The sequence below is a fragment of the Microtus pennsylvanicus genome, chromosome 22, assembly GCF_037038515.1.
Source record: "Microtus pennsylvanicus isolate mMicPen1 chromosome 22, mMicPen1.hap1, whole genome shotgun sequence".
Lineage (NCBI taxonomy): Eukaryota > Metazoa > Chordata > Mammalia > Rodentia > Cricetidae > Microtus > Microtus pennsylvanicus.
In genome coordinates, this window is record NC_134600.1 from 25,596,839 (window position 1) to 25,603,549 (window position 6,711).

Sequence of the window (6,711 nt, forward strand, 5' to 3'; positions counted from 1 at the left end):
AAGGGAATAGTAAAGTGTATGGTGTTTTAACATAACTTATTGTTGTGTGAAGTAACATATACTTGAAATCAAAACATTCCTTTTGAATATAATATAGTAGAGTAAAAAGTATGTTTTTCCTATACCAAAGAATAAATCCTTCCCTCTATCCTGACTGGTGGTGGTGTGTCTGCCAATAGCTTTCTCCTCTACACCGAGCCAAGTGGGCACTGCGGCTGAAGTAGCTGCCCAGTACTGCCTGTCGCAGCCACAGGAAAGAACTGTTGAGCCTCAGGGGGTGCGCCATTCCCACCCATCCCTATGCTTTCAGATCCTTCCTTTTTCTTTACAGTTCTTCGTCAACCGCTTACCATGTGCCTAGGTTATGCCTGTGCCCCGCTCCGGGTACACCTCGGTTTAGTCGGCCGTATAATTAGTCCCCATGCATGGAATAGAGAGGGCATCTCTGTCATCTGCCTAATAAGAATGTCAGAATTGGTAGGGAGAGAGTGTTGTGGGGATACCATAGGGTCATGGGCTCTCTCTCCTTGCTCTCAAGGACCTCAGGAAGAATTTTCATGCAGAGTTCAGAATGTGTACTGATGTAACAATGCAAAGGAGCAAAGTGCATTTTCTCTGTTTCTCTGGGAGGAAGGGGTGCGGTGGGGCTCTAGGGGTGTTTCCATGTCATTGCTCTGCTGTGGTTGTGACTTCTTCTAGAGGAGACTTAATGAATGTATCTATGAGTGGAAATGAGGGGTGAATTCCTATGGCTAAAGGATGCTAACCAGAGCAGCAAACATTTGAAATAGCATTGGGTGAGTTGAGATTTGGAGGTGGAAAGGGCTTCTGTGCAGTGTCTCTCCAGCCAGCCAAGGCCTCTCCAGAAACGTGATTTACATCCCTTCCACTCAGGTGGCAGAGAACTCTCAAGAACAGAAGGTGATCCCGACTTCATGCCATACCCAAAATATATGAATGAACTGAAACTGCAGGAGGTCATAGAAGGAAACATAGGATCTAATCTTTCGGTTCCGCTTTGCATTTTTTTAATGTGACACCAAAAATATAAGCAACGCAATAAAAAGATGTAAGCTGAAGTCGTTCAAATTCCAAAGTATGGTGTCACTGGCAATCCATACCAGAAATTTATTTTCAAATTGTATATTTGATGAGAAATTAATGTCCCAAGTGTACGAAGAACCGCAGCTCGGCAGCAAAACAAAATGAATGATAAAGCGAGGAAAGACTGAATGGATATTTGTCTGAAGAAACGTTTCCATCTGGCAGATAAGCTCATTAAAGCTATGTTCGGCACCACTAACTATTAGGAAAGGCTAATCAATAGGAGTAAGTCAGCCATCACAAAATAATTATAGCTTCAAAATAAAAAAAAATAACAAGTGTGGGCAAGGGTCTGGTGAAATGCAAGCATGTCTTTACCGTGGGTGGGAAGCTAAACAGTGCCCTCGCTATGGAAAGTTGTGTCGTTTCCCAAAACTTTAGAAGCTGAATTTCTGTTTGATCCGGGAGTTACACTTGCAGGTGTATAAGCAAAAGATTCAGATCTGGTATTAGAGCAGACACTCACCATATCAGTTTTACGGCAGCCACGGGGTAATACAGTTCGAGTGTGTCTTAACTGATGGGTAAGGACCGTGTGATATAGCCATATAATGAGACGTTACCTGAACATTTTATAAGATAATGAAGTACTGGTCCATACTACAACGTGGTGAACCTTAACAACATAATGCTAGCTGGGAGCTGCCAAATACGACAGATCACACATTGCCCTACTCCTCTCTGAACAGGTAGCTCCAGAGACAGTCAGATAGTTGGTGCTAGTCAGTGGGTGTGGCAGGAGACTATGCGGATGGCTGCTGGGAATGGCATCGCCTCCTTAGAAAGTGCTGAGAGAAAAACGGTTGTACAGGATTGTGGTTGGACCAAGTACCACCCAGTTATATGCCTTCAGATGGTTGGTTTTGTGTTATATGAATTTCGTCTCCCTTGAAAATAAAACTGAAGGTGAGGGTAAAATTCTAAAACATCATCAGTGAAGATCAGTAGAGGGTAGGGGTAATGTTGTTCTCGTGTATTGTAAGTATCAGAATGGAACGTCTTGCTCTCTTGGTTCATATACCGCTAGTTCCTACGGGGCAGGGAATGTCCTCAATGCTGCAGCCCATGGGAGCAGCATCAGGACAAGGGTCTCTGAAATAGATCTCTGGGGGCAGCCCTGGGTAGGCAGGAATCACAAACAAGCTTCCAAGCCTAGTTGTTCTGGGGTGAAGGAGAACTGAAGCATTAACTCCTTCAACTGTGGGACTTGACCTTGAAATGAGATCCCCACCCCCCCAAGATGTCCTCTTTCCTTCCCAGAGTTCAACAAAGATGAGTAAGAGCTTCTTAAAAAATATATGGAGAGATGTACAGGGAAGATTCCTTCATTTGCAATGACAACCTTGCCTACAATGGGTTCCCAATCTCAAGCCAATGTTTTGGGAAGCTTGAAGGCTTGTGCGGAAAGTTGGGCCAGCTTCCATGCTGGTGAATCTAATGTAACTGATAATATGCAACCAAGGAATTACATGGCTGGGTTTTAAAGGCATGTGTGTGATCCATTTTTCTCTTTCACATTCATACAAACAAACATGATGCTCTGTCCTTCTAATGATCTACTGCTCCGGGCACTTAATTCAGACCAGCATTGCCTCTAATAAGTTAGGGAAGGAATTTAGTTGGGTGTATTTATCTCTAAGTAGTCCGAGAGGAATTTAGCCCACTTAAATGCATGGGCGTTCAGTGTTTCAAGGGAAGAAAACAGGACATTTGTTTATCATTTTTAAGAGAGGTTTTCATAGAGGAAATTGCTCTGCCTCCAGTGTCTGTGCTTGGCGGAGCTGCGGCAAGCAGCAGTGGTTCACTCCTGCCTGACCAATTTTAATGTCTCAAGCAATTTAGTAAAAATGAATGATGTAAGTTTTTTTCTTAATGCAACAGTTTTCTCTTTTCCTTCTTCCAGGATTAAGTTGTCATCATTCTGGGAAGAAAAAGAAGAAGAAAAAAAATACAAAAAGAAAAGACCACTAATGAAGTGGCCCACAGTGCTGGGCTCCTGGACCAGTTCCCTTCTGCCCCCTGTGGTGGATTTCACTTACAAGAAAATTGAAACTGGCAAGACCCTGTTTTCTCTGCAATTTATTTAAAACCTTGCACGCATTTGGATACCTTGTGATTTCCAAGAACTATGTGAAGATTACGCTTTGCTTACGGATACGTGGCATGTATTCTTTTCAGTCTTTTGTGTTTGATTCTGTTTGATTTCCCTCTGCTGCACAGTATCTCTGGGACGGGTTTTATGCTTTCACCAGCCATGTCTTAAATACATTAAGACAACACATTTGCTGTTCACACTTCCTCTGTAATGTCTGCACTTGAAAGCCACACAGTGGCATGAAACAATGTGTGTTTTCTTTGAGAACAGAATACATTGTGCAACCACCAGGAAGGACATTCTTATTGCTAAAACAAACCCCATGTTCTGACTGACTAGACACCATGGTCCCAGACAGCAGGACCCGACGACTTGTTGCTTACCTTCGAGGACATTTGGAAATGTGGGCTTTCTTTTTTTTGTTGGAATTGTCCCCACATTTATGGGTGCCCAGAACTGCTTAGCATTTCCAATGGCATGGCTGTTTCTGAGCAGGCTGTAGCTAGAGAAACAAGCACCAAGAACAAGGATGAAGGCTTCTTTTTTCTTTTTTCTTTTTTAACCTGTAGAAAGCAAGTCAGTTTTTACATGTGTTCTGGGTCTTGTCAACATCTGATTTCTTTTCCCCATCAGCTCTGGTATGCTCTGTGTTTTTTTAACTGGAGAAAATAGGAATATCTTTCTTAAAACTTGGGTGCAAAAAAAAAATCTGTCTGTCAGGGCAAGTCCTGGGAGCCGTCTTTGCCAATTAATGCTTAAAAAGCAAGTTTAAAAATTATCTAGAGTTAAAATTTTGCTCACTTACAACAAAGCACCTTTGAATCGGATTGTTCAGACGCATTCCAAGCCGCTCAGAAGGCACCGCTGGGTACCAGACTTTAAACCACTCTCCCGTAATAAGTGTTCAAACTCAGTTCTTAAACAATGCGGGAATTTTGCTTTAAAAATAGAAATGGCAAAGAAAGGCCTGGATTCCCTTGTTTTAAGGCACTCTGGGGCTTTGGAAGATGAAGTCTGTGTCACTGGGCACACATTGCACCTTGGTCTGGGGGGAGCTGCCCGGTACAGGCATCTCCCACAGTCAGCCTCACTACAGAATCCCAGTAAGGAGGGGCTGGGGGCTGGGACAGATAGGAAATGTCACATAAAGCATGCCCTTTGCACCTCTGGACACAAATATCCACACATTGCTCTGTGTTCTACGACTCCTGAGAAAAGAGAAGAAACTACAGGCTTAAGGTGTGTCACACAGTTTTAGGATCAAGACCAGGAATTATGATCCAGTTTGACAAGGGCTTTCTGATTCTCGAATGAGTATCGAAGCCAGTAGTCAAACCCAGAATGTCCCTGGAAGTAGAGCCAGGTTCTTAAAACTCTCAAAGGCGTTGTCTCTCAGTGATAGGCATAACCAACCCTCTAGCCTATCCAGAGGGAGAAGTACTTACAATCTCGAAAACACAAAGCAAGGAATTGCTTCCCGGATGGTTTGAAAGAAGGCAGAGTGTCTCTCAAGGTGACCCCCGTGTACTCTTTGCTACCTGGGAATCATTTTCATACCTCTTTAGTACATTCCTTCCGTGGGAAGTCTTTGCAGGTATTTTGACTTAAAGTATAGTTAAATTGGGAGTTCTTTAAGTGAGGAGAAAACTTTACAATGTAATTTAAAACAGCCTCCCCTGTGGTTTGCTTAGAATCCTCCATTCATCTGGGTGGCAGGGAGGAGGCATCGTGTTTGTATTTCACCAAGTAAAAGTCAGGGCTCCATGCTAATACTGTTGGAGGGTTTCAAGTGAGCGATGTAAAGGCCACTAGAAATCCCTGCCCTTGTCTAGACAGCGTCTCCTGGGAAGGAAGGCATAGCACTGCTCAGTGTGGGGTCTGCCCCAAGTCACGCCCACCCACCTCTCAGGTTAGAAGGGTTTTAGTTTTATGTCCTTGTCATCGAGGAAGGACATCCAAAGTGTCCCCCCAACCCAACCTGGCAGAGTCCTATCCCCCATACCCTGTTTTTCTCTCCCGCCCTCTCTGAGGGCATCATGAAAATCTGTGCAGACGGCGTCCATTAACATGTTAGTATACAGTAGAGAGAGCGCTGGAATGCTGGGGAGATTATTTTTCTATGAAGGACTCGCTTGAGTTTGGACAGCTGACAATAGCACAGACGTCTTGACGTGATTGTATCAGCTCAACCTCACTGCACACAGTATTTGGAAAGGAAGTATGGGACTCAGTTTCCATCTTCTTAAGGGGAACACCTTAATTAATTAATTAATTAAGACATACAAGACGCATAGGATGCAAACATGTGTTTGCTGTGCCAGGCCAGAAAGTCGAGGGGTATGAAGCCGGGGCAGTCGTCTCCCACCGTGCAAGGATGAGACTCTGTTTCCAGCTCTCAAGTGACTAGAAGTTTCCGAGGGAGCCTGTGGGAATGTAGGAAAACCAGGACCTCTTGGTGCCCTGTCCTGTCTGTATACGACAGCCACTGTAATCAGTACCCTATGTATGCGTCCCCGGCAGACACCCATCTGTGAATAGTACGGTTTGTAATCTTCTGTTATATAAGAGGATGTTTAGGTTGTACATACTGGGGTAGATCGTCGCCTGCCCCTATACATAGAAAACATGCTGCATACTTGTGCATAACTTCCTTCTCCATCCCCGGCTTGTACACTGGGGGGGAAACTGTACGTTAGTCTTCCGTTTCCTCATATACCGAACGGGAAAATTTTAAATCTCCAACGAAATAGGCAATTTCCTGTTCTCACTGCCCCCTCTCACAGCAGCGTGTGTTAGAGGCACATATTAAATCGACACTCTTGGTTTGTGAGTGGACTTTCGGGTTTTTTCTCATTTCCTTTTATTCCCACCCCCCCACCCCCGCTTTGTTTATACGAGGCGCTGAGTCGCGTGCTTCCTAACTGGGTTAGCACCTCAGAGAATCATCAGGCTCCAACATGACACATAACAAGGGGAGTGGGATATTACATGTTGTATATGTGTTACCGATTGTAATTTGTCTGTACTATGAAGGATGTAATGGTTTGTCCACTGTCATTGTTGTTTTCTGTAACATGATACGGAATAAAGTATAGCCAAATCTGCAGATGTCATCTTGGTACATAGCCCTGTGTATCCAAAGCCGCTGAAGACTCAACACGGTTCTTCTGAAAGCGTGACGTAAGAGATCAGGTGCGCAGTATATGGGAACAAGTGGGTTCCTGGAGGATTCTAGAAACCCTGCAAGTCTTCCCCTTTCTTTCTTTGCTGTGCCAAATTTGGGGTAGAAACTCGGGGGGCCCTGTGCACCAAATCTGTGAGCCACAGGGCTTCCCCTGGCTCCGTGCTCATGTTCCCACATGTTCCCCTAGCCCACACATCTGGAGCCTCTCTTATTTGTTGCGGTCGTCTCTATCTTTTACCCACGTCTGTCTGGCCTTCCACATATCCCCATGTGTTGTAGGAGCTACGGGCTGCGTTCCGCCACCCAGCTCCCGCCACTGGCTAGCTTA

The 6,711-nt window shown here is 44.6% G+C and overlaps 1 protein-coding gene across 8 annotated transcripts in view; it reads left to right on the forward strand.

The window, feature by feature from the left end:
• Positions 1–6,305, forward strand: part of Cdk14 (cyclin dependent kinase 14) — a 591,789-nt gene extending 585,484 nt beyond the window's left edge. For all 8 annotated transcript variants that reach the window (XM_075956305.1, XM_075956306.1, XM_075956307.1 and 5 more), the window contains one exon: positions 3,008–6,305. The gene's annotated coding sequence lies outside the window, so the exon portion shown is untranslated. The remainder of the gene's footprint in view (positions 1–3,007) is intronic.
• The last annotated feature ends 406 nt before the right edge of the window (positions 6,306–6,711 follow it).